The sequence below is a fragment of the Rissa tridactyla genome, chromosome 4 (assembly GCF_028500815.1).
Source record: "Rissa tridactyla isolate bRisTri1 chromosome 4, bRisTri1.patW.cur.20221130, whole genome shotgun sequence".
NCBI classification, from domain to species: domain Eukaryota; kingdom Metazoa; phylum Chordata; class Aves; order Charadriiformes; family Laridae; genus Rissa; species Rissa tridactyla.
The window spans coordinates 20,034,244-20,062,197 of NC_071469.1; the positions used below are offsets into that span (position 1 = coordinate 20,034,244).

Genomic DNA, 27,954 nt, shown 5'->3' on the forward strand with positions numbered 1-27,954 from the left:
ATCAGGACAGACAGGATTTAAGAATTTACTTACTAAATGGAGCTGCTCTTAAATAAATGCATTTTTGTTCATTTAATGAAAGTACAAAGTTCTGCTTTAGAGGCTTTTGCAATTGAAGATGGTACTTTCTTGTTGAGAGTCTCTGCTGGGAAAGCAGGCTATTGTTGGATCCACCGGTCACCACCAGCTAGTATCCAAAATGATTGTAAGTGCCTCTCACAGTCCAACCATACATACACATTTCTACAGAATCAAGCAAACACAAAAAAGGAAGTAAATAATAAATGGATTTTCACGGTTTTTCTGTTGTAAATGAAAAGCACTGGATAGTGCTGCTCAAATATGCCCGTACACGCCCCGCTTCCCGGGGTGCTTGTCAATGTCAGTGGTCTGTTCGACATCAGAGGTACAGCAAGAAGGGCGAGCAGACCTGTCCCATTTTCTTCTCCATCAGTCTGCTATAAATCTGACTGCAAAATACAGTGCCACTTTGAGATCTTTCTGCCACAGCAGTCAAAAAGAAAACCAAAATGAAATTCACAACTTGTTTCATGGGGACGGTCTCTTCCATACCGGACAAGAGACAGACATGGTGTGTTCTCTAGTGATTGCCCCTCTGACATTAGTCATTCCAGCTGAGAAGGGTCTAAAATGAAGTAACCAATGCTAATTTTCAGTTAACAGAGGGAACAAAGATATTCTGCTTCTACCATACACTTGGGTTTTCCTTCTGCTTTATTCAGTCATAAGTGTTTTCATTTGCTCCTGGGCAGGGGGGGAAAGTGGAAGGAAAGCATCTTCCACAGTGTAAAAGAGGAATTTTCAACCGACTACATCATAATTATCATGGGGTAAATGTAAAGTTACTAAACAATATGACTCCATGAGAAACTATAACCTCAGAAGTTCATCATGTCCAAGAAATCTCTGCTGTATGTGCAAAGGGTTGAGCTTGGTCTCTCCAGTTCTTCTGTTTCCTTCCCAAATGTTTGCCACCATCGGGCTGAGCCACTAATAACACAGCTTTGGGGCAGTCCAAGAAAGATGTACAACTTAATCTCAACGCCTTAGCTGTCCCACAAGCACTTTCTTGTGGATGACTATCTTGAACAGTAGGTGCTGCGCTCCCACTGTAATTACCGTGTAAGCTGCTTTTGACTTTACACAGAGATTATACATAGTCACTGGTACGTTAATTAGAAGAGAAAACCAAAGCTGAAAGTTATTATTAAATTTGGAATTAGCTGAGAAAATTACAGGCAATAAATGAAAAATTTATATGTGCGTGGGATTCCTAGCATTCATTTAAGAATTAGATTGAACTGTTTTTCAGCTCTTCACTAACCCTCAGCTTCCTGTGTCTCAAACAGACCTGCTGTGGTCTGGAGCAGAGCCATCAGCTAGGATGGAAGGGCACGGTTGTGCTGGTAGTCTGAGAGAGGCTTTGAAATTTAGTTAGTGCCTTACAGAGATGATGAGGTAAATTCATTGCTGAAAAACTAATTCTTATTCAGAATGGGACAGAGGTGGAGAGGAGCAGCATAGCTGAGGGCAGGTGGGGACAGAAAACTAGATCTGTTGCCTTGAAGATGAAAGGAAAGGTCTGTTTGGAACATTAATTTATCACATCTGAGGAAATCTGCCCTGTAAAGTGAGAGACCTATGCATCAGCCTGCAGTTCGTATCACCACTAATCTGGAACAAGAGAGATAACGTCAAATGAAACAGTGATGCTTATCTGAAGGGCAAATGCCATGCTACCAAAAGGATGCAAATTGCAAAGCTTGCATGTCCTCACTCAGATTTTGCTTTGCAAACCAATGCAGTGGCTCAGCATGGTAATCCCTTTCACCAGGGCTCACAGGCTGCCCTTGTTAATGCAATCTTCATTTCCTGTTTGACATCAATAATAATAATTTAATAACTTATGATCAACATTTGTAAAGTATTTCAAGATCACGAGCAACATTTTGTTACTACACATGGTCTCAAGGAGATTTTCTCACCAAGCATTCCTGCTCTTTCTTTTACCTGCAGAAGACGCACTAGCAAGCAACCTGCTGAGGCAAAATGAAAAGCAAGTCCTCTCTTCCTTATAAAATTAACCACTTTTCCGTGCACAAAGAGTGCAAGACCTTTATACTGGGAACACAACTGGCAACAGACTTCCGTATTTCAGGATCTGAATAAACAGCAGAGTATTACTCAAGAAAACACTGCGTGACCAGCGCTCTCACTACTATTTCAAAAAGCCTCAACGTCAAGTCCCTCAACATTGTCTTGCACACTGTGTGACCCATTACTATTTGTTGGTTTAAAAAAAAATGTGCTTGTTTGAATCTTGCTTGGAAGAAGATATAAGCTTTTATAGTCCCACACCATGTGGGATCTCCTGCATCTGTATGCAGGTTGTAAATCTGAGAGAGACATACGCATGCCGTGAAACAGTATCTCCAGCTTTCTTTACTCTTTTATTTCATGTCTACTGACATGGGAAGGTATCTGGAAATCTCACAGAATTTTATACATATACACACACACACAGAGCTTTATATTTATTTGAGTGATTGTAAATGTCAGGTTTTAGACTGCTCTCCTTTACTAAAGTTTCTAACTGATCTTCTAACCAAGTGTGCTGTAAATGCACCACCGAGTGCTATTCTCTGAAAAGCAGCTATTTTAAAACATCTTTTTCACAGAGCTACTCCTTAAAGCATTCACGGTCTCCTTTTTGCTTACGCTAGGGTCAAAAAGGTCTTCATCATCCCCTACAAATAACCTTGTACAGCATGACTGAGTCTGTAGCCCTTTGGCACCAGGAGAAAGGAGAAGCGGGCATCGGCCTTGGGTCTCCTGTCACTTGTGCCTGCAGCTGAGGTACAGCATGAAGTCCCCCACTGTCTGTGTCTCCCCTATTTCTAGAGAGTTACATACAGCCTTTTTTATTAATGTGTTATCTTGCATGAATAATCAGCCTTGATGCAGAAGTAGCCTTGGACTTCTAAGAGCACAGATGATGTGAAACATGACCACTTCTCTCATTCAGGCTGTGAGGAGTTCAGTGTCTACGTGCAGTCCTATTAAAAGCACATCGACCTCTGCTTGAATAACCTGTGTACAAGGTTAAAAGATGGATATTTTTTCCCCTAATTGAAGCCCTGCTTGAAGCGCTAGACATATGATTCCTACTGGCTTTGACCAGAGAGGGGTACGTAAAACTCAGCACCTATCTGTGGAGCATAGCTGGCAAATGTTCCTCCAGGTCATTCCGTTTCCTTCTAACCTCAATTTTGTTTCTTCCTCAAAATATTTTTAGAATAGCAGGAATTTTCAATATGCCTTTATTCTAATTGTATATTTGATTTAAATGAAAACTCACAAAACACCCCCAGCTGTCTCCTCTGCCTTCAATTTGAGTTTTTCACAAAATGATCTTTCTGAAAATGAAATGCTGTGCCACAGTGATTCATCACGTCTCCTGACAAATGATCCCACCCTGCATTCACCAATCTGTCAGCTTCTTGTTTGTCTCTCTGCTACCACTCCTCAGCCAGGCAAAATGTCTATCGCAGAACAGGGACACTAAGTACTATATTAAATATTCTGCAATTTGAATCTGCTGCATTCTCCCATACGCAAGCCAGGCCCTTCACAAAGCACAACTCTATCTGGTGAAGGAGCACAATGAAGCGTAATAAAAGCTCTCAGCAGGCAAACCGTTACTCTAAATGAGATGCCTATTTTTAGTCATGTGTACTACCAGAGATTTCTTAGAAGAAAGAGTAAGAACCTTTCACCAATCTGGAAGGGAAGCAGCAGGAAATTCTTTTCCTCCTTGGGATTCATGGGTCAACAGATGAGAGGAGTAAGCCTCAAGCTGGCACCCCATCCATGTCAATTCCTATGACTTCTGGCTTCAGCCACATTGGAGGCTTGCTTATGCTTATCAGTGCCATCAGATTTCAGTGGTGTTTCTACTAAGATAAGTTAAATGCACCCTGTTGCATAGCGTGGTAATCCACTACAATCCACGACTGCAAGAGAACCACTTCTTAGAGTGGAGCATGTATCTTACTACCACTTTAAGGTAAGATCCTGTTCCCACTGCAACTTTCTCACTTAGTTCCTTTACGCCCTAATTTGGCTCTTAAATCTCTCATTGTCCTATTAAAAAGGCTTTCTCAAAAACATATACTACTCTAAGGTAGACAAGTCATGCAGAGAGTTTCAGGCAATGAAGGAAACTCAGTATTCGAACTAGAGAAGAGAAAGCTACAAGAGATGCAGCAGGACTGGAGACAAACTGCCACAGAGGTCAGGAAAAGTGGCTGGAAGCAGCTGATGCAGAGTGAGAGAATGGGCAGGGATCTATCTATCTGAGCCTCATCTAAACTACAACTGTGACAAAACATCCCTTAAAAAAAAAAAATCGTACTTAAGCCTGCGTATAAATTCAGGCCAAATTAAAAAGTGGTTCCTTCTTAATCTGTATTCCCTTGAGACAGCTACTTAAACTGTAGCAATTTACATGTAAGTCTTGTTTTACTGTCAGCTTTGTTCCCTTGTTGCTTCTGAAATCCGGAGCCTTCAAGCAGAATTGTGGCTGGCTGACAAGCCCAGCTGCAGAAGCGAGCATCTTTCAAGAGGACCAAGAGCTGTCAGACTCCACCTTGCCTCCTTGAATAAGACAACCTAGGAATAATTGAGGCTGAGATAAAAACTGTGAAACAGCGGCAACCACAAAAACCCTGCTTAGCACAGACACAGGCACACTAAAAGCACTACATAAACATTCTGCGCTGCAAAAACCCAGCCAGGCTCATAATTATTTCCATCCCTGTATTACAGATGGGGGACTGCAGTAGCCGCCTCAGTTCCTGGGGATGGTTTGACAGATCTCTCACTCTCTGTCTATATGAAAGGCTTTGGAGTTTATCTACTTACAGTTAAGGCATGAAACGTAAGACAAGTACTACTCCCTGAGAAGCCCTGTCCTGTAATTTTGCCGCTGATAAGGAGGAGGAAATGCTTTGGAGCAAAACTTCTTGGGCAAACAAGAAAGCTGCTATCTGTGCAGAACACGGGTATTGTCAATATTTACAGCTAATATGATGCAAGACTTTGATTAAACTGAAACTCTACCAATACTGAAGAGCCAAAGTCCTTCCATTGTTCCAGTATGCTGAGAGGGAAGGTGGCTTTGCTGTAATCCTCTCTGGAAGAAAGGCCAAAAGAAGGCTCTTGCGGAGATCCTTATTAACTCCTTTTCAATTTGCTGGCAGCGTGAGATGTCACTTAGATTCTGGCACAGCCTTTAGGCAAAGGCCAGAGGATGCCAGCAGTGTCTCCAGCTTTCTAACCTGCAGGTAAATGGAGACGTTTCATTTCAAGCGTCAGTGCTTCCCTACCACACCACGAACAAAAAATCCACCCAACAACGCCCCTAAACTGGACAAAGCTGAGAGGCTTTGCTGAAAGCAGCGTTTCAATATAGGTAAGTAAATATTCTTGACCTTTCTGGTGATTGTTCCCACCTACCTCTCTGCCTCTCCACCAGAACAGAAGAGGCTGTAAGGAAATGAAAAAATATCCAATAGTTTCCCACCGGGCAAAACTTTTAATTAAATGCCTTGATAATCATTCTCTACAAATAGCAGGGAGAGGGAAATCGAATGTAAACAGAAAGTGCCTAATCTATAAGGTCATTTGTGGGAGCCCTCTTGCCTGCTAAGAAAAGATGAGATTGATTGTACCAACAGGTAAGGCTTGTTTTAAATGAGATGTCCCCAAGCCTGTCTATAAGAAGCTGAGAGCAATACTTGCTCTCCTCACCAATGAAATCTTCCTTATACCACCTGCCTATAAACAGAAATCTTGGAAGATTTTAGTAAGAGACATTGCCTGAATCTTGCTGAAGTCTGGCAGTTAAGGGACAATATACTAATTTCTTGTCAGCATCTCCAGGATGCTCTGCTCAGCTCTGCGGGATTCATTCTTCCTCCCCAAATACGAAACAACCCCAGGACTTAACATTTTGTTGTAATCATTTTCTTAAACACAGCAAACCGCTTGCTTGGTGAATTCTCTTTTCCTAGTTTGACTGCAAAAGCCTACATCAGGAGTTAAACATTTTATGGCTCTTCCGAACTTCGGTAAGTTACTTGAAATGCTTATTGGCTCTGGCAGTGTTTGATACCCATAGAGATGCACTGGCACTGGCTGTGTAACTTCAGAGGAAAAGCGGAGACTACAGGAACAGAAGACCATAGGAAACGGCCTGGGAGCAGGAAGAAGAATGAACATTTCTGAAGCATGCTGGCTTGGGTCAACTGAGGTGAGACCTTTCGGCTGTGCCATAGGCTTCCTATGTAGTCTTGAAAAGTCACTGTTTCTCTCGTGTTTCAGTTTGCTATTTGTTAAACAGACATAACCTGCCATAAAATTAATAATATAATTTGGAGTAGGTATTTGAATACCAAAACCAACCTGGGACATGAAGTCCTTTACAGAATCTGAGAGAAGGCATGGAGTTACTAACCTGAGAGGGTCAGTAGCCCTTCTGGCACTGAGAAGGTAAAACTGAGGTTCATCAGGAAGCAAAAGGAAGGACAAGTACATCTTGCATTGGCCTGGAGCAGGCAGCTGGTGAAATCATAAGAGAAAGAGTCTCCCACTATGTGGTCTGACAAGAACCAAGAAGTCACAATGGTTTTTATAACAAAAAGCTAATATGAAAGTCAAAGAACTTGGGTTCTTCAAATCAGTTTTTCCTGCATCCATGGTTTGTACATACAATTAATTGCAGTCTCACTCACTGTCCTCCACCCACAAGCACCTGCTTGTGCTCAAAAGCAGCACTGAGGCCCCTGACGCGGCAGACAGCTGAGGCTGCAAGAAAGGAGGCACTGAAACATTCCCATACTATTCATACTATTTAAACACCAATGAATCCCCACAGCAGCTTTAATGCTGCTTTATTTTAAACAAGAGATCACAAGTATGACAAGTCACTACGCTCTGCAACTCAAAATTTTTCATGCAAGAGAAAATTCAAATGTTTTCAGCAAACTGCACCTGATTTTGTCCCAACGATTCCTTTAAAGTCCAAGGGAGAGACATATATTGTTCCATATAAAGTGAACGTTTAGCTTCCTATCCTTGCTGCTAAAAGGAGGAAGTATGCTTTTCTGTAGCCAGAGAGGCCACTGCCACCTAGTCTGTTCTTATGCACAGCAACAGCTGAGTAACTTGTGCATCAAGTCCCCAAGCTTGTTTAAATAAAGTACATCATAACTAGCTCAGAGATACAGGCTCCAAATGTTACGGTGCAGCTATGCCGCATCCTTTGCTTGCATACAGAATGAAGCCAATAGCACAGCTGACCACTTATTTAAGAGGATGCATATGTCCAGCTCTCTGTCTTGTATGGCACACTGTGCATGCATGGGCACTTCCCAATGAGATAGTCCTAGACCTGCTTAAAAAAACTCAATTCTTGCTTCTTTTTAGTGGAGCTAGGAATAAAAACTTTAGACGTGAATTCTTGGCTTCCTGCTTCTTGTTTCGAAGGAGTTTGAACGCTGCAGCAAACATGGGGAAAGTGCTGGGTAAAACTAGGCAGGTAAATCAAATCAATTACATACACAAAAGGCTGACACTGTGAATTAATTACCAGGCTATTAAGTCAACTCTTCGTGGGCATTATGCATTTTGAGTGACAAAAACCTCACCAGCATGTTGGAGGAATTTCAGGTGAGTGAACACTGAAGTGCATATTTTTTGTGACATACCTAATTATTTACACAGCATTCAGGATACATCTTATGCTGATGGAACCTTTTGTTTACATATAAGTAAGCTCTTTTTCAGATTATTAAGCTGGTTGGGAAAAAATGATAGTAACATCCTCAATAGCAGTGACACCAGCAAAGTTGGGTACCACTGTAACCTAACATTGCCATTTCTTTTCCAGAATGAAACTCCCTTTGTCGTAGGTTTTCTCCATATACTTGCTCCAAAGATGACTCACACAAACGAGCTTCTCTCCCCTTTCTCCAGTTATGTATCCCAGTTATGTACCTCACCAACTGCTGCTCTCAGCAATGCTCCTCTCTCTTCACACATCAGCCTTGTGTCCCACAGATCTCACAACCATTCCTCAAAGCCCTCGGCTCTTTCCTGTGCCACCCTCCTACTCACTCGAATCGTCTTTCCCCAGACTTGGTCCCGTAAGAGTCATTCCTTTCCTGCATGTCCCAGTAAATGGTAATTTTGCCTTGATCTCTAGTGGCTACGGGACAACTCCTGTGCCAGGGTGTAAAGACGCCTCTGAGCTACGCTCATGTATTGAAATCCCATGTACACTGAATCCAGGCCAGCAGAAAAGGGAAATGCTCATTCTTTCAAAACATATGCTTATGTTGAGAATATTCCCAGGATATCTGTATTCAGCCCCTTTGCCTTTTTTTTTTTAATATAATCACTTTCATTTGTCCTCAACAAACATCAGTATAACCACAGATAAGAAAATTGGGAAGGATGCTAATTAACACGATACATGCTGTTGAGCCTTTGTTTGCCAAGAGACATGAAAGGTGGGTTGCATTTGTGTTTCAAGTGCTAACAACCTGTTATCTCCATCTATACAGACAAAAAAAAAAAGAAAAAGGCAAAAAAACCCCAAACCACCTAGGGATGCACATGTCAATAGAGCTTGAGATCCAATTAGCTGCCATACAGGCTTCAGGATGTGCAGAGGCAAATCAAAGCAGGGAGACAAGCCACTTTCCTTGTAGCGACTAATGACCATTGTGTGATTATATATTAGGCAGAACAGTGACATTGGACACAGACTCCTTCGCAGATGCTGTGAGCTGGGCAAGGGGAAGCCAGCAGTTTACTCACAGAGATGAAGGACTTGGCCACTTGCCCACTAAGCCATTTGCTGCAGCCCTCCCACAGGATCAACCTTTGCTTCAATTATTTACAATACTCATTTACTTAGTTTAAAGGTGAATGAGAGAGCTTTCAAATAAAAGAGAGCACTACTAAAATACCAGGGGATAGCAAAGGCAAACCATACCCTACGCTCCCACTGTGGTAAGAGAAGATGAATGAGTCCCACAAAGCATGTAAAGTGTGGTCTCTCTGCAAATCCAGTTATCCAAATAATTTCATTTCCTCTTAAATTCACAGCTTCGGTACAAAAATATAAGCCAAAGTACATAATTTTTCCACTGTGAGCGTCAAAACAATTACACCCTAACTAGATCAGGTCTTTGGTGGCATCTGAACCTTTCTGGGGGCCATGGGAAAGGCACACAAGCTCCCCATGGTTAATCACAGCATTGGCATTGCCACCTCTTGGTGGCAGAGCTGCTCTGCTGAACACAGTGCTGTCAGCTCCACCAGCAACTAGTAACAACCCGGGCAAGCTGTAAAGCAAGTGAGGGAGAGGGCTGTGTCCTCAGGGGAAGAAATTTTCCTTTTTTCTTAAAACAAGGGGAAGAAGGGGAAGAAGGGGAAGAAATTTTCCTGATTTCTTAAAACAAGGGGGAACAAATGTCTGCTCATAAGCCGCCCTTCTCTGTGCTGGAACTAAAAGACCCATTAAAACCCAAACCAAAGCAAACCAGCCCACCAAAGGGTTAAAATCTGTTACTCTGCCTGGAGAAACTTGTCTGCAAAGAGCAATTCTGTGGAATAGGATTGAAGAAGCTGTGTCTTCCTAGATCCAGGGAACGTTAATCCTTAGGGGAAAGTGAGATTTGCACACAGCCTGCTTTATTATTCTTAAGATACGCTTTCTCTGAAATGAACTCATTTTAGAGAAATAATGCTGTGAGGAGAACTACCCATTGTCCCTGGAGAGAAGAGACCAGCAGGCGAAGCCAGACTCACTACGGCGAGCTCTATGCCTACTGTGAGGTGATCTCTGCTCAGCCTGAACGTGGGAGAAGTACAAAATGTGCCCCTGGAGAGAGAGGGGGCAGCACAATTTGTAGCTCCAGGAGAGAGACAGAGGGCTTTGGAGGAACCTCTGGCTACTTTACAGAAACTTAGCAAGACCACTGGAAAAGTCGCCTGGCTTTATTTTGAAGGTTCTCGATATCCTCCTGCCTAAACACCAGAGAAGGTAATTATCTCTTTACCTACAATTTCTTCCTAGAAAATACATTATTTTGTTCCAATCACATAGACATGTGTACTTGCAAGAATCACAGGTTATGCTAAATGCCATCTCCTCAGTTAGCAGAAACCTGCCCATCTCCACCAAAACCAATGGGGTTGCTGACATTTCTAGTAAGTTGGCTTTGTCACATGGTGTACCAGTGGCTCAAAACCATGTTTCTATTAGGGTACATGCAAGCTTGTAAACCATTCCCTCTCCAAAACATCATCTCTGACACCCTGGGAGTTCTGACCTTCAGCAACTGGAACTGCTGTTTTTAATCCTCAAGTAAGCTTTTCTGTGGAGATATTATAAACTGCTAAATAAAATGCCTTGCAAAGCTAGTAGGTAACAAAAGCAACAGAACTGAATAACTGCTATTAAATGTCTCCCTTGTTTTAATGAAACAAACAATTGCAGCTCTTCACTGAACTTCATCGAAAACAGTTTTTATCGTGAATGGAATGATTTGGGACTCAGTCACTGCAAATGAATAAACTACATGGAGATTGCTTTCCATAATAACAGAACACAAGCAAATAAACAAACTGCCAGTCACACTTATATAGCACAAAATACAAGTTTCCAACCACCCTCTCTGCTTCTAATAATGTCAGAAAAAAGCCACATTTCTCATTGGAAGTAATACTGGTTGAATGGAGAAGGAAACTTGGTTGTTTCCCCATATGTTAGACAGAGATAAGTGGCAGTACCTTCACTGAGCGAGGTGCTGGAGAACAGCAATATTTCCATACAGAACAGAATTATATATGCCGTTTTTTCACATAAAAAGTGGTATTTACCAAATGAACAGCAGATACCCTCCGAAATGGCAGCAAAGCTCGATGAAAGGAGAAACTGGCAATCTTGAAGAAAGGTTCACCTCAAACTGCTGCTACCTGGGGAGCCCTCCTATACCCCAGAACATGATACATGTACATCCCAGCTGCATAATGGCAAGTGGTTTGGCTCCCCTTCCAGACCCCATCGGGGTGAGCAGTAGAGGACAGCATCAGCACTGCCGATCTGTGGCAGATGCAGTGTTTCAAACCACCGAAGGCACATGCCAGCTTCTTCTGTAATTGCATCATCATGTAAATGGTGATGCACAGCCTGTATATCCAGGTATCTGTGGCCATCCACTCCCCATCGTCAGTTTGTGTAGTCAGGAGAGACCAAGAGTCTCAGTTCCTCAACTGCCTGGTGGTCCTGAATGACAGGAAAGGATACTCAGGAGTGCCAACTGGAAAAGTCAACAAAAGCCAGCATAAAAAATGCACATAATGTTCTTGTGAGCAGCAAAGGACCCAACAGAGATTATGGTTTGAGCTACCCTCACCCAACCCTATAAAAAACAAGATGCTAGTAAGCATTTGAAGGTTACATACCACATGTAGCTGGACTACAGGTAAGCAGACGCCCCAGTGAAAGGGGATGCCCATGTTGTGACAGATGCAGTCCCATTCCAAATCTAAAGGAGCCACTGTTTAGGAACAAGGAAGGGAATTTGCAGAATTGATCCCTCTCAGCCTGCCTCCCTCACAAGAACTGAAAAAGGTCACATCTAAAAGTTTATACAGAACTGTCTACAACAATCCAGACTCAATCAAATAACTGCTGGCCACACCACCACCGCTTTCAGATGGCAATCACTTTTAATCAGTTCTAAGCATAAGCTGCATCTTAATCAAGATCTTTAAAGGGCTTGTCTCTACTAGATAATTTCACCTTGACTTAATCGACTGCCAGCCACCTAGAGGTCACTGACACATTTGTAAAGGTTAGTTTGGACAGTCTCCAAACACCTCTGGTTTGCCTCTGAGGTCAAACTACAGTAATACCAGCTTGGCTCAAACATGTAACTAGTATCCAGAACTGCCTTTAAAAATGTGCAAACCATCTGAAGCTTATTGTGAATCAATTACAGCTCAACCCGCTCCCCATAGTCAGTACAGGCCTACGGTATGGGCTGTATCCTCTTACCAACCTGCTATGCTAATCCATCTCCCTTCTCTCCCTTCCAAAAAACCTCAAGTCATAAAAGTTTTCTGTCAGGAACAAAACCACTTGTCTATTTACTTATTTATTTATTTATTTATTAAATTTTGGTTGTGGTTTCCACCTACTCTGCATTCATGTGATTGACTTTACCCAATATACAAACCTTCTAGAAGAGTCGCTGTTGTTTCAAAAAGGTAGTGTTTGAGCTAAGGACCTGAAACAAGTTTCCGCCGTATGCAAGCACCCCTTCTAGAAATGGCATCAAGGTCCTGGAAGTAATCCAGGGAGACTGAGCAACTGTCAGTGATGATCTAGTTTATTCAGGAACAGTCTCTGTCAGAAGGGTGAGTTATCCCTCAGAGAGGAGCAGAAACCAAAGTGAAAGGTAGAGTTAACCTTTCACATATGACAGTGGTCTCAAGAACACCTTTGAGGATGCTCCTTTTGTTTTGTATTTATTGCTTGTGCTTCTGCCTTTCAAAATGAGCCCCTCTTTCCTAATTAAAAGATTGACTTTTTGCCAAAGAGAAGAACTGATCCCACGTCTCTTCTTGAAGCTGAAAACTGTCTTCTCCCTCTCAACCCCTTTAGATTCTCTAATGTCTAATAATACTGGTTGAGCTAGCTCTGAGACCTTTTTCTCCATGGGGCGTTCATCTGGGTCTCTCCACCTATCTAAACTTACTGCTTTTGACAACTCTGAAGAGCTCTGAAATTTGACTGAAATTTGCTGTCAGGTTCAAGGTTTATGGGGGCATAAGAGAAAGAAAAGTCAGTGCAGCCACACTGAATGTATTTTAAAAAGGAAAATTTACAAATAAGTAACATTATTAAAAACCGGGGGGTTTAGTAGGTTCTCTTGACCCAAAGCTATTTGGATTATTAGGTATTTTTCTCATTGCTAGGGAAGGAAGTATAAAAATCACTGCTGATGAAATTTTATAGATAACACACAAAACTTGCTGCACATTAAATAATCTGCTGATATCACTTGGCCTGCTTCGTTACAGAGCCTCACAGCTTATCCAGCCAAATACCAGAACAGACATTTAGGAACAAAGACACACTACAAGACTGGAAACAATATTCTGTAAAGCAGGAAATCTGTGGAAGGAACAAGGGAATGCAGATGGACATGGTCTGAGGGCAACACTTCCAATTTTCAGAGGAAACAGTCATGGGTATATTCAACATGAGCTGTATAAAGACTGAGTTGTATCATTCTCTCTACGCTGCAGAATTGATATCCATGTTTTCAGAAATCTACTGGAAATTTGAAAAGATTTTAGAGAAGACCTACAAGAAAAAGCCAATCGCCAAGAAGCATGCTTTACTTCACATGACTAACACTCTTGGATAAACTAAACAGAGTGACAAGGTTAAAAAGCAGCCTAATTGCATTCTTCAGGTACCTACATGGAGAAGCAACTCTCAACAGTAGTCAGCACTTTAATCTACCAGAAAAGGACATAGTGAGAGCTAATGGTTAGAAGCTTAAGCTAGACAAACACAAGATAGAAACAAGGCATAATTTTAACTGTGAAGAAAAAAAAAATAAATCCTTGGAACAAATTATTGAGGAATGAGGTGCAGTCAATGATGTCTTTAAATCAAGGCTCAAGAAATTTGCAAAGTTATAAGTCAGATGTAATTAGTTTAATGACAAGAATACTGATTGAAAGGCTATGGACCATAGATAACCTTAACTGTTTCCTCTGGTCTTAAAATTTATAAATCTTTCCAGAGGCTACAAGGTTTTCCAAGGACAGGGATTTCTGCTATTCATGCCAGATTATGTCACCTATGCCCTGCACTTTGACTTTGCTTCAAATCAATCCTGAAAGAAAAGTTGACATCAAATATGTAAGTCTATTTAGCACACCCCTTCTTGGAGACTCAGGCATTGCTCCTTTTAAATTGGCACTGGTGATTTTGGGGCACAAATTCTCCTAGATCACAGCCCAAGTTCTCTGAATGAGCTCACTATCTGCCAAACCCACATCTCCTCGCCCATGCCAACACTCAGAAATGCTGCTCCCAGTACTGCACAGGTGGCTGCTGCTGACTGTGGCACAGAGCAGGGGTCCTCTAGGAAATGTGTCAACCAACTTACTGAAGCCAGCTACTCCACTGTCACCAAACAAATGCAGGCTCATTTGCCCTGCAGTAATCACATCTTTAATCTTAGAGGCTGCTTTTACCTGGCTTCACATGGTGCAGTGTGAGAGAAGCCAAATCTAAGGAGTCACAAGTGAGCAGCTCTAAGCTGCTGCCTTAAAGCCCTTGGTACAGGCAAACACATTTTATTCCCTCTCGCTAAAGTTGGGATTCCTAGATAAACAGCAAAGAGTGCCTTCAATAGAACTTTGAGTAATCAATGCCACATGATTATTCTGTCCATCCAAACAGTTAAGTCCTTTTGGTTCCTTTAATTCCATTAGTAGTAACACTGCCTCTGTTCCTTACCTGTCCTCCCAGGTACTTCCCTGAGATATAACAGCACTGGCCTGGCAGGGTGCGGCATCACCAGGTTCACCTCCACTCTATACCCAATTAATACTCATAAAGTCAGGACATCTGGCTTGAATCCCAATCCACGCAGACAGGGCTGTGTTGAACACAGAGCACAGCAGCAAAGGCCACTCACAGCCACAGCCACTATGCTGTTTGCTGCAGTCACTATCGCTGCTTTAGTTTTGTAGTATATTTCTTCTAGAGAAGGGCCCTGCGTGCAGCCCTGCTATTCAGAATCCCATTAACTTTTTATTTGAAAAACTTCCACCTTCTAAAGTGTAGCCATTTCAGAAAACACTGCACTGTGATTAGCTGCAGTGACACCACCTGCCATTCCTGACCCAAACCACAGTAAAAGCTCACATTCACTCAGATGTGACTGTGACATGCTTTCATACTTATTTCCAAACTCAGTATAGATAGACCTGGATCAATAGCAATAAATCTCCTATGGGATTCAAAGATGTTTGGAGCTGGGATCACAATTTTCCTTACATGATTCTATAGGCCTAAGAACAACAGCAAAAGCCCCCAGGTGTTGCTGTAGTGAAAATAAGATGTATACACAGAGAAGTGCAAAGTGCAGTTTTTTTGTGCCTTGTGAAGTTTTTTGAGGTACTGAAAGGCTGTAAGGAGTTCATAACAATGTTTATAAATGCTGGAAAAGGCAGTTTTAGCAAGAATGAAAATCTGTCTGAGACTTGTTCTGTTGTTTATTCATTATTCACCATTGTTCATTTTCCTCTAATACATTTTCCTTATTCTGTCAGGGGAATTCTAAACACGCTATTTGGCCAGGATGACAAACTGCACAATCTAAATATTAAATAGCAAAAAGTCAAAGAGAATGCTTTTTGAAAAACCTGTAGGTAACAAAAAAAAAAAAAAACAAAAAAGCCCAGATTAAACCAGTGGCATTAAAGAAACTGCAGGCTGGGTTAGTCTGCACATGAGTCACTAATTCAAAGGAGCAACCTTGTACTTTCACCAATATTGCCAGCTTTTGGGACACTTTGAGAAGTCACATAGTACTTGCATGGGGGTTTGTATAATACTCCAACTATGGAATCCAGCAGCTATAGCTGAGAATTTTGGCTTTTATTAAAAAAGGGTTTATTATAAAATGTTGAGGCCTCATGGGTTTTGCTAAAAGTTTGAAGACACTTGAAAGCAAAAGGCATCCCCTGTCCCCCCCTCAACTTAGTAAGAAGAAAGAGCTGTATTTGTCATTCTGCCTCACCACCAGTGTTATCTTGCATGATTTCATACCTGAATGCTGGCAGCTTCTCTACCTGGTAAAGCTCTGGCATAGCTCCAGGGGCTGGTGCTATGACTATGTAACAGATGCCATAGCTATTTAGACTATTCATACTAGTTCAGAATCTAATAAAATAACCAGTCCTTCTTATGGTACACCTGTGAGAATTTTTTTCCTAAGCAGATCCTATTTAAATCCCATTTTTCTACAAAGCATGACCACTCTTACAAGAGGCATCAGCCACATTCTCTCAGCTGTGTACCTCTGTGACCAGCAGAGGCCACCTCTCCAGTGGTCACACGAGAATTGGTTGACTACGCAACACAGTCTGACAGCAACAGTCGGGGAAGTCTTTACTAGGCCAAATTTCACCTTTCTTGGGCTTGACTGCTGGAAAATGCAATAATCAAAAAACTATTAGAGTTTCTTTATCTGTGATAAAGTTTCTTTATCTGTGATAACTTTTTCCAAAACAGAAAAGAAAGTTACAGTATCAGGTTTTTTCCCCTATTACTAATCTTCTTGACAAACTGTTGCTGAAATTTTTCCCACCACATCTGTGAAGACAAATGGAATAAAAAGAAAAGCCAGTGGCTCCACTTATCTTTCTAATTAACACAGAATACATGTTGACTATGTAATTTCCGAAGACCCCATCCAATCTCATATTGCTCGCATAAATACATGATATGGTCAGAGTCCATATCTCCAGATTTTTGAAGATTTGGAAGTCATCAAGAGAACTAACAACAGTGAAACACAGTGTTACTGGAAGCGCTGCAGCATATTAACAACGGAAAAAAAGCCACAACTCTCAAACTGTGTTGCATCAAAAGAACAAGGTGGCAACAATTCTGAGAGGAGGAAAACTGCAGAAATCACTGAGACAGAAGCTGAGGCGTAAATACCATAGAAGGCAGAACGTACTTGAGGGATGAAAGGCTTTGAGAAACTGGCTATGTGACCACCACATGCAAACATGCCAGTGCAAAACGCTCCACTGAAGGAGAAACGTGACAGTGCTCTCTGCTGCCAACACAGACAAGGGTCCTTCAGAGCTCATTAGCACCACCAAGAGATTTGCACAGCTAAAATGACGAGGACCACAATACCGCTACAGAAAGTCTTGAGACAGGGAGTGGATTCCCACTGTTCCAAAACTGCAAAGGCCACATCCCCGTAAGCAGATTTCACTGAGCAGCAATGATTTCTTTGCTAACCTCAAATTAGTGGTAACAACAGACCTTACAGCCAAATCCACACAGCAGTCTGTAGGAGAAGCATTCAGTCAAGAATCACAAGTGCTGTAAACTGGAGGATGAGCTATGACGAACAGTATCCATCTTGCAAAATGGAATGTCTCATCATGTAGACAAACAAATTGTTCATAGAAAAATGTGCCACAGACAAGCTAATCTTGGAAACAGAGTTGAAACCATGCAAATCAAAAGCAATGGATATTCAGGTTCTGCATAAAGCAGCTTTGCAGATGAAAAATGACACCCAGCATACACGGAGTAAATGAGTCCTGTCATCCTTCACTGAGAGGACTGAAATAAGTTTCAATTACTGAACCCATTGCACTCACCTTTTTCTACAACATAAACAGGACAACAGAAATGCTTATGCTAATCAGCCAGGGCTGAATTTCCTTTCATCAAGACAGCTTACGCAGACACGTGGGAAAAAAACACCCACATTTAACAAATTAGAAAAAAAATAGTGGAAAACTGTGAAAGCTAGGTATTCAGAGGATGACTGATTCACCAAAACTATGTGAGGGCTTAAAAAACCCCACAACTTCTGAAACAACCAATGTAAATGTTAATAATGCAAAAGATGTACCAAACGTTTGATGAAAAAAAAGGTTCATTTGCAGGTTCAATAAAAACAAAATTAACAGAGAGGAGAAGAATTTGTATTATCTATTTATTCAACATCTACACAATGCATATCACTCCTGCTTGTTTCTTAGCTATATTAGAAAGCTTTTCAGTTTAAGTCTGTAAAATTGTAGGTCCCATCTCCAAATGGGAGACGAACAGCATTCAGAAACATGCTGACTACCAGTTACCACACAGCTCAGAGAAAATCACCAAATCTAAATAAAGTCCATAGGCACAATTATTAAAGCATTAGAAGTACTCTCCACCACCACCCCCCACCCCCCCCTTTTTTGGGCGGGGGGTTGAAATAGTTTTGACTACTCTTATCTCCTTGGATTTAGGGGAAAAGGAAGACAGGAGAGAATCAAGAGGATAACTACGGTTCTTCTGGCTACTTTAGAGAGATTTACAACCATTTCCAAATTGCATTAAATATTCTGAATTTAGGACAGGAAACTTCTCATTATCTTTCACAAATCTAATTAACTAAATGAATATGCTCCAAGCAACACAAAATTCCCCACATGCACTTTAAGTAACAGGATTCTCTTCCTCATGTAACTGCAAACCAGCATCGGGCGTTCTCTTATACAGAGGCAAAGTGGTTGCCAAAAGGGACAGTTTAAACCTGCAAAGAACACTTGGGGTTATAAAGATATAACGCCATCTAGAAATACAACGGCTGAGAGCATCTGGGTATCATTTTGGTCCATAGCAGACAAGCAGTCTGAGCAGCCTAGTAACAAGATTGGGAAGCGGGATTAGAAACTGACGTTCAAACCGATGGAAAATACAGGTCAGAAGCAGACGGGCGCTCACAACAGCCAGCTGCAGCAGGGACAATTTTTTTTCTGCAGGAGCATGTCATCCACCCTGCTACGCACCAATAAGAGAACGCTACTGCAGCAAGAAACAAATTGCGATTTGCTTTAAAAAAATAATAATTATTCCTACAGAACCACCTCTGTTTTGATCTGATACATAATTTATACAGGGAAAAATGCCACCTTTGAAATTACTTTGGCCCTGTAGTTTTTAACTGTCAGATACAATTTCTTTGAAATCTAATTCATGATTTGCAGGCTTCATTAAGTTTTCGCAAGTAATTTTAAACTTAAATCACCATTGGCAAATCCATCATTTATTGATAGAAACATTAGGACTCAAATGGAGTGTGACCTGTGATGAAACAAGATAGGAAGGGATGAGGGTGGAAAAATGTGCTCCCTTGTGCCACAAAAGACCATTTTGTCAGGAAAAAAATATCAGATGGAAAAAAAGTAGTTTTTCTTTCTGCCGCCCCCTAATGCTAAATGTAGGAAGAGTTTTTGAAGTTAAAATTATCTTCTAAAACCTGAGTAAGAAGATACAAGCTAAACTCAAGAAGGAGTGTAAGTAATAACATTTCTGTTTTCTTCTTATTTACAGAGATATTGTAAGGATGGAGTGCACTAAAACTCCCTCCTCTGAAAGAGAAGGGAATAAACAAAAGCATGCCAAAGCAAATAAAATACAACAGAGAAGCCCAGATATTTGTTATAAATTTAATCCCTCACCATGGTGAATCCCTTGATTCTGGCCGAGGACATGTTGAAACAGTAGAAAGATGATGATTGTATTTTGATTGATATATAATTATTTAGTATATAGTTAGTCCAAACTTTACCAAGGAGATAGTTTTCAAACCAACGGCATTCAAGTACACTTCTCAGAGGCTCATTATATATACCTGTATATATCTGATCCTGTATATATCCGATCCTACCAAGAAAAATCTGCTTCATGGTTTGTAGCCATCTCCCTTCGGTGCAGCTTGCCAGAAGTCAGGAATATATTTCTTTTTAATTCCAGATAGCAGTTTTATTTAGTGTACATTATTTATCATAGCATCATTCCCCTCATTCAGCAAGTATGATTTCTGGCCACCCATTTTGAACAGATGTGATAAAAAATACATTTCACATATTAAGTGACTTCAACGCAACTCCCAAAGAAAACACAACTCCTAATCATAGAATTGTTTGAGTTAGAAGTGACCTTAAAAGATCATCCAGTTCCAACCCCCTAGCCATGACGAGGGACACCTTCCACTACATCAGATTACTCAAAGCACCATCCAACCTGGCCTTGAACACAGAGATGAGGCAGCCACAACTTCCCTGGGCAGCCTGTTCCAGTGCCTCACCACCCTCACAGTAAAGAATTTCTTCCTAACAACTCATCTAAATCTACCCTCTTTCATTTAAAGCCATTACCCCTTGTCTTATCACTACATGCCCTTGTAAAAAGTCCTTCTCCATTTCTCCCATAGGCCCCCTTCAGATACCGGAAGGCTGCTGTAAGGTCTCCATGGAGCCTCCAGGTTGAACAACCCCAACTCCCTCAGCCTGTCCTCATAGGAGAGGTGCTCCAGCCGTATGATCATCTCTGTGGCCCTCCTCTAGACTCACTCCAACAGGTCCATGTCCTTCTTATGCTGGGGGCTCCAGAGCTGGATGCAGTATTCCAGGTGGGGTCTCACAAGAGTGGAGTAGAGGGGCAAAATCACCTCCCTCACCTTGCTGGCGATGCTTCTTTTGATGCAGCCCAGGATGCGGTTGGCTTTCTAGGCTGCGAGCGCACATTGCTGGCTCATGTTGAGCTTCTCATCCACCAGCACCCCCAAGTCCTTCTCCTCAGGGCTGCTCTCAATCCATTCTCTGCCCAGCCTGTGTTTGTGCTTGGGATTGCTGTGACCGAGGTGTGGGACCTTGCACTTGGCCTGGTTGAACTTCATGAGGTTCACACGGGCCCACATCTCAAGCCTGTCCGCTCTACACAGCTTGGTGTCGTCAGCAAAATTGGTGCGGGTGCACTCAATACCAACATCCATGTCACCGACAAAGATGTTAAACAGCACTGGTCCCAATACCGACCCCTGAGGAATGCCACTTTTGTCACTGGTTTCCTCTTGGACATCAAGCCGTTGACCATAACTCTTTGAGTACAACCATCCAGCCAGTTTCTTATCCACTGAGTGGTCCATCAATCAAACGCATGTCTCTCCAATTTAGAGCCAAGGATGTTGTGCAGAACAGTGTCAAATGCCTTGATGAGCCTAGGCAGATGATGTCAGTTGCTCTCCCCATATCCACCAATGCTGTGACTCCGTCACAGAAGGTCACCAACTTTGTCAGGCACGATTTGCCCTTAGTGATCCCATGTTGGCTGTCACCAGTCACCTCCTTATTTTCCATGTGCCTTAGCAGAGATTCCAGGAAGATCTGCTCCATGATCTTGCTGGGCACAGAGTTGAGACTGAATGGCCTGTAGTCCCCTGGGTCTTCCTTCTTCCCCCCTTTTTAGAAATGAAGTTCCTCATCTGCCAGTTCCCTCAGGACCCACAGATGGATTTCATCAGGTCCCATGGATTTGTGCACCCTCAGGCTCCTTAGGTCTCAAACCTGATCTTCTCCTACAGTGGGCAGTTCTTCATTTATCCAGTCCCTGCCTTTGCCTTCTGCAATTTGAGCTGTGTTGCTAGAGCACTTGATGGTGAAGACTAAGGCAAAAAAGTCATTGAGTACCTCAGCCTTCTCCATATCCCAGGTGACCAGGTCTCCTCTTTCCTTCTGGAGAGGGCCCACATTTTCCCTAGTCTTTCCTTTATCACTGACGTACCTGTTGAAGCTTTTCTTGTTGCCCTTGACGTCCCTGGCCAGATTTAATTCTATCAGAGCTTTAGCTTTCCTAACCTGATCCCTGGCTGCTTGGACAATTTCTCTGTATTCTTCTCAGGCTACCTGTCCTTTGCGGTTCAAAGCACTGTTGTCATGAAAGGTGGGTGATGCACAAGCAGAAGTCCCTGCATCTCCTTACTTATGACAGAGCGAGGCTTTGCTACAGCAAGACTTAACACTGTAAAGTCTGTAGGTACACAGCAAAGAAACCTCCACTGAAATCAGATGTGAGCATGCTGCAATACGCAAATTTATTGACACTGCCCATGAGAAAGGATAAGAAAAAGAAAGATGAAAAAGAACCACAACTCCCTACAGTGCTATCGCTATGCAGCAGCATGAAAAATTAGGAATATTTGGTGCAGCTTAAAAAGAGAGGACAAAGGGGTTGCTCTGTCTGGGAGAAGCTCTCTGACTTCAGTGAGGTTATTTCTAAGTTCACTCAAACAGAGTTCATTAAATGACTGGCTGGTCGCTAAGACAGATTTTACCTATTTTAGAACAACTACCCTCATCACTTGGACCAGTAAGGGTATTTCTGTGACTTTCTCATTTATTTTTATATATACATAATGAATAAGAATATATGAGAATAAGAATATTAAATAAGCTGAATGTAATGCATTTTAAATAAACCTGCTACTTCTTTTTTTAGACCTAAATTAAATGCAAAGTAAGCACCTCTCAAATGCTTGTGGCTAAATTTACCACTGGGAACTTAATGGGTGTGCTGATGAAACATTTACATGCAGCTGTTTTGTCCATAAAGAGAGGAAATTTGCACATCCAATACATCCAGCTTTACATCCAACTTCTCTGCAATATGATTGTCTGCTTAATACATACAAATGAAAGATTAAATGTGAAAAACTGGCAAGGTTCAAAGTCTAGACTCTTTTTTTGTGAAAAACATTTTCAGACAGTGTTTAGGCCATCACATACAAGTTGAGATTTATAAAGTTCTGCCATTCGCATTTCAGTTCTGTTCCAATAAATGCCATTATAAAGTTTTCAGACTAGTAATAAAAATCTATTAATGTGTTTTCTCCATGCTAATCAATTCAATATGGGGATTGTGATGTTAACACTACTTTACGTTACTGCCTTCATCATTTCTCATTCTTACAATATATAAAATAAACAAAGGGGTTTTGGATTCCTTATAGATTCATTTTTATCTCAAAGTGAAAGCTGTGCGAGATTTGTGGCTTCAGACTTATAGTTGGTGATAAGCTTCTCCTTCCTTCCTCTTCCCAAACTAAATATATAAAGAGACTTTAACAAAATTAATTGCAGGATTCAGCGTTCATGAATTTCTATGCTTGTGTAATTCATTTCCTCACAGATAGCAAAGCAAAAGGAGGTTCTCTTGCTGCCAAGGTTACAGGATTCATGAGCAAGTCTTCTTAGGAGTGATGGGGAATAAGTAAAGAATTCCCTCCTCACTCCTTTTACTGGGGGCTAGCTTTTAATCGCATTAAATTACTCATGCCGTTGGACTGCATTCCTTAGAATAGAGGGACAGCTGGAGAACAAATGCTACCAGGAGAATCCCAAACAATTTGCGTAATTTTTAGCAATAAACATTACTCCCAGGTTTGGGACCAATCATATTCATATTCATCTCTGGCAAAGAGTATAGCCCCTCACTCAATTCCTTTATCAGCAACTCCACTCTTCAACCCAGGCACCATGTGGGAAGGTGAAGCAACCTGTGCTCCCTGAGAAAACCGCAGTAGCATAAAAAGTTTTCTTTCCCCCCATCTAATCCTGCTGCCTAGAGTCGCCGACTGTAGAGGTCAGAAAAGGGAACTTGTCCCTGAAAAGGACCATAGAGGAAGACCTGTGGGTGAGGTGATGCCACAGAGCACCGCAGGATCAATTTATGTGTTCCTTCTCTTGTTGCAAATCAACAAATTCACTTTCAGGCGCTGTACCTGCTTCTTACAAGAAATAGCTTTATATGCAGGAAAAGACCCACCCAGCCACCCTTCCCAAATTCTAAAGCCCTGCCTGTTCTGGGACAGCCCAAATCTGGGGAAGGACAAATCCATAAAGCGAGGAACATTTCCTGACTTTCCTGGATTTTTGAGTTAGAGGGTGGAAGGACAATTTAATTTCCTACTTTATAAAATGCAATTCACCTTTTATTCCCCACTCACTTTCATAAAAATCTGCTGAGATAAAAGACTTGTTTAATTTATTCTTCCATTTCAGCTTAAAACGGAGGACCAGTTGAACTGCTAGCTCCTGATAAACTAAAGGAAGTGATCCAAATCTATATGCTTATTAATATGAATGCATCTTTACCCTCCACGCACAACCATATTCCAAAGGGAATATGAGAGGCTCAGCACTGTGGTCACAGGACACAAAAAAAGGGAATGTTAAGATTCGTTCTTACCCAAGGAATTCTTCCCTTGTAAAGTGTGTTGCTGTGGTAGGCAGTGCACTGAACCAGGTCCCACTACTGGTACTGCTGTTCAGTGTCACTCTACCTCAGAGATGACTTACAGACATGAGCGGGGATTCGGGGCACCCCACTTCACATCCCGGCAGATCTAGTTTTCATGAAGTGTCAAAATTCAAACCTCTCTAAACCTTCGCAAAGTGGGTCAACAAGGGAGAGACACCCAAATCAGCCTTGGCTTAAAAACACATTTTTATTATGCAGGATGTCGTTAACTGTCTGTTAAATCTCCCTTTAGGATTAAATTTTCTCTCTATCAGATTCCACCACCACCACTTAAAAGAGCACCTAAAAGTTGCATACAAACAACCTCTGTAACAAGTGCAAAATTCTTGCCTACTTAACTCCACTTAACTCTGCTCAATCAGAACACGAGTTGTCTGTGTGCAAACTAAAATTCCCACTGGATAATTGTTTCAAGGACAGAGGGTGAAGTGAATGGCAAGTCAGAACTGACATGGGGACATCTCAATGTCCTCTTCTCTTGGAAGGTCAGGGTAACCAGAGTATTGCAAGCTTTCAGAGACCAGAAACTTGATCCTCTTAATTCACACTATTTAAATTGTGGATTCATGATGTTAAGCTGAACGAGGCAAACAGTCTTTGAGGAGAAAGAGAATAATTATGTGACTGAAGAAACACGCTTCAAGTAGTGCATTTTACACCCTCACCACTTTGTTTCTTAGTCCCCAGTTGTGCCACTTTTCACAAAAATCCATACAGAACAGGACTCCTTAACCCGTCTCTGATAAATTAATCTCCTTTAGAAGGGTTCACATGGAAAAATCTTGAGAAAGAATGATATTGGAATCCTTGAATTTAATATGCCATTAAAAGAAAAAAAAAAAAAAGGAGATTAATGAGATGTATACATTTTAAATGTAAAAGCTGTGGAATAGATAAGGACTTACTGAGTGACCCTTACAGGCTATAACTCTGCACGGCATCCTACTGAGACCAGAAATAAACACAGTCTCAGAAACAGTGATTTAAAATATCATGTTGTTCATTTGCATTGAAATGGTTTCATAAGGGCCCATGGAAAGGGTTTATTTGTTCATCTCTAAACCTGGCTGTTAGCACCTATCTGCTGAACAGGACATACAGGACCACATACAGGCAAATTCACACCAGGACATGCCACCAGCTTCTCCACAGTGTCACTGCAGCCTCACAGGGAAGACTATAGCTCTTCTAGGCACACAGCAAACAGGTCTATTCCAAATGGCCAGCTACTCCAGCAGAACATTGTTCAAAACATGTCTGCAATGGGTGGAGGAAGGCCTTTACATCATAAAAGTGCCTTTGTATTTCCTAGATCAAGCAGGAAAGCGGTTTTGCATCTCAGAGCTGGATCTAATCTCCTCAAAGACCCACACAGGAATGTTGACAGTTTCATGGTGTCTAAGGATTGCACTGGGAGCTGGCCCTGGATCAGGAGCAGGGAGCCCAAGGAATCCAGAATCCAACTCCTATGGAATCTGCAGAGCACCACCAATGATGTGGAAGTAAAAAGCCATATTCTCCATTTTACCATACATAGCACTAGCTGATCCTTATGGGATGAATACAAAAATATAACCATCATACCCAATCACAAAATCTAAGAATGTGCGTGTGGAAAAGGGACATACTAAATCCTCAGAAAGTCCAGCTCAATGTGGAATGACGTCTCTCCCTGTTGCCCTCCTAGCAGTTTGATATCAAGCACATTCCAGGAATTCAAAGTAAGTATTCAAAAAAAGTCATTTTAAATAAATGACAGTGAAAGGCTAATTGAAAAATCTCTCATTCCAGTACAAGAAAGAAATGCAATTGCTGGGGCAAGTCCTGCACAGGGCCATAAAGATGATTTGACTGGAGCATCCTTCATATGAGGAGAGACCAAGAGAGATGGGACGGCTCAACCTTAGAAAAAAGAAGATTCAGAGGGGTTCTTATCAACGTGTAATGAAGAATGAAGAAGCAGGAGTCAGACTCTTCTCAGTTATGCCCACTGAGATCACAAGAGACAATGGGCACAAATTAAAAAGCAGGATATTCAATCCTAACACAAGAAAACACTTTTTTACTGTGAGGGTGGTCAAACACTGCGAGAGGCTGCCCAGAGAGATTGTGGAGTCTCCATGTGTGGAGATATTGAAAACCAAACTGGACACAGTTCTGGGCAGCCTGCTCTAGCTGTTCCTGCTTGAGGAGGGGGCTGGACTACCTGATCTCAAGAGGTCCCTTCTAACCTAAACAATTCTGTGATTCTGTACCATAGCAAGGGAAAGTCATTGAGAATACAGATGGTAATGCCAAATTACCACAGCAGAGATTAGGAAACAAATATCCACGGGAATCTAGGTGGATTTCATTTCTCTTGAAAACCCATGTTTTTTCTGCAGTCAAAGTTCAACCAATTTCTTAGCAGGCAGCAGCATCCCATGCATTCTGCATTGCAAGATTAAGACATCATGCTAGAGAACAAAACTCCCCAGTTATTGCAGTTGTGATGCAGTGGAGTCTCCTATAGCACTGTAATACGCCACCTCATACATTCAAGTGAGCATTATTTGGATCACCATGTGGGGAAGTGGAAGGAGATTTCAAAAATCCTAAAATGAAGAATAATGGCTTGGCTCCATGGAAGACAACACGTAGCTCCCACTGACTTCACTGGGGCCAGGATTTTACCATATAGAAAGTGGTGACTTGTGTATTCATTCTGTCCTGACACCTGATACTGTATCATGTAACTGAACCCCTAAATGACTTAAAATGGATATGGCAAAACTGTGATACTTAGCAGCAGAGAGCCCTTCCGGTGTCCTAGTCTCACTCATCTAATTGTCTCTCACTGATGCTCTTACATGAAAATTGACAGTTAACATAAATAGAGTTACATGAATAGAGTTAAAAGAGAGAAAACTTACGATAGGCAATCGGAAAAGCAATCCTCATTGCTCAGTGCTCTTCTGTGATAAAAAGAGAGCTGCCTCTGCCATTTGTACATAAATCAAAGACATCACGACCCAGGTTCCCATTGATAACACCCGGCTATGGGAAGCCACACCTGGCCACTGAATAACCACCACCGGTGGTGATAGCAGCAAGGGCACTACACTGACATTTACTTAAACACCAGTCTGATCTCAGCACACTTCAAGGTATGCAACACATTCTTCTGCTGCTTTCATCACAGTCCCCAAAAGAAAATCCATTGTTTTTTGGTTTTTGGTTTTTTCCCCCTCAAGCTACCTGACCTTGAAAAAACCATTGCATCTCTTTGTTTGAATGTATGCAGCTGCTTTTGTGCCAACTACAATGCATTCCCCATTCATCGAGAAAAAGGTGGACCTGAAAGAAATCTGCAGGATGTTTTCTGTGTGTGCGTGTTGTATAGACAGTAATGTTGATTCTCTTCACAGCTTTTAAATATCCCTTCAACAATTTTGATTACTTCAAATCTTACTGCAATTCCTTTGGTCCTGAATTTTCAAAAGAAAAACTAAATATCTTGTGTGATATATCTAACATCTGGTTTTGATTCAAAATCTTTTTCTCTTACATGCTTAATGACTTTCCACTTTCATTATTCTCTAGAGAAAGACTACTTAGTTGTATTCTTAAATATCTCTAAATGATCTTTTGAATCTTTTCCATTTGGCTTCATTTACATAATTTCCCTATTGTTAACATGCAATTCAGTTTGCACTTCAATATGTCCTTCAAGGTGACCTCTGAAAAGGTTTCCTAAATGCTGAGGTTAGGACTTTGTCAACAGAGGCACCATCAGCACAGTGGAAGATGATGACACGTATTGTTTTGCTTTCCTGTGGTTCAGAGTGGCAAGATGCAGATGGCAGAAACATTTGGTGGAGCAACATCATCCTTGGCTTATGTCAGTAAAGTGCAAAATGGAGCAAGCAAGAAAATAAAAACATATAGTG

At 41.6% G+C, this 27,954-nt stretch overlaps 1 protein-coding gene and 1 long non-coding RNA gene across 26 annotated transcripts in view; one reads left to right on the forward strand and one right to left on the reverse strand.

The window, feature by feature from the left end:
* The window catches only part of TSPAN4 (tetraspanin 4), a 460,958-nt gene that overhangs the window by 14,189 nt on the left and 418,815 nt on the right, over positions 1 to 27,954 (reverse strand). The window lies entirely within an intron of this gene.
* LOC128908549 (uncharacterized) lies at positions 5,190 to 27,932 on the forward strand. Of its 2 annotated transcripts, none has more exons than XR_008465991.1 (3): positions 5,190 to 6,334; positions 7,676 to 7,752; positions 27,849 to 27,932. It is a non-coding gene; the product is annotated as an uncharacterized LOC128908549 (long non-coding RNA). The 2 variants fall into 2 exon arrangements; XR_008465990.1 differs by lacking the exon at positions 27,849 to 27,932 and adding an exon at positions 13,183 to 17,846.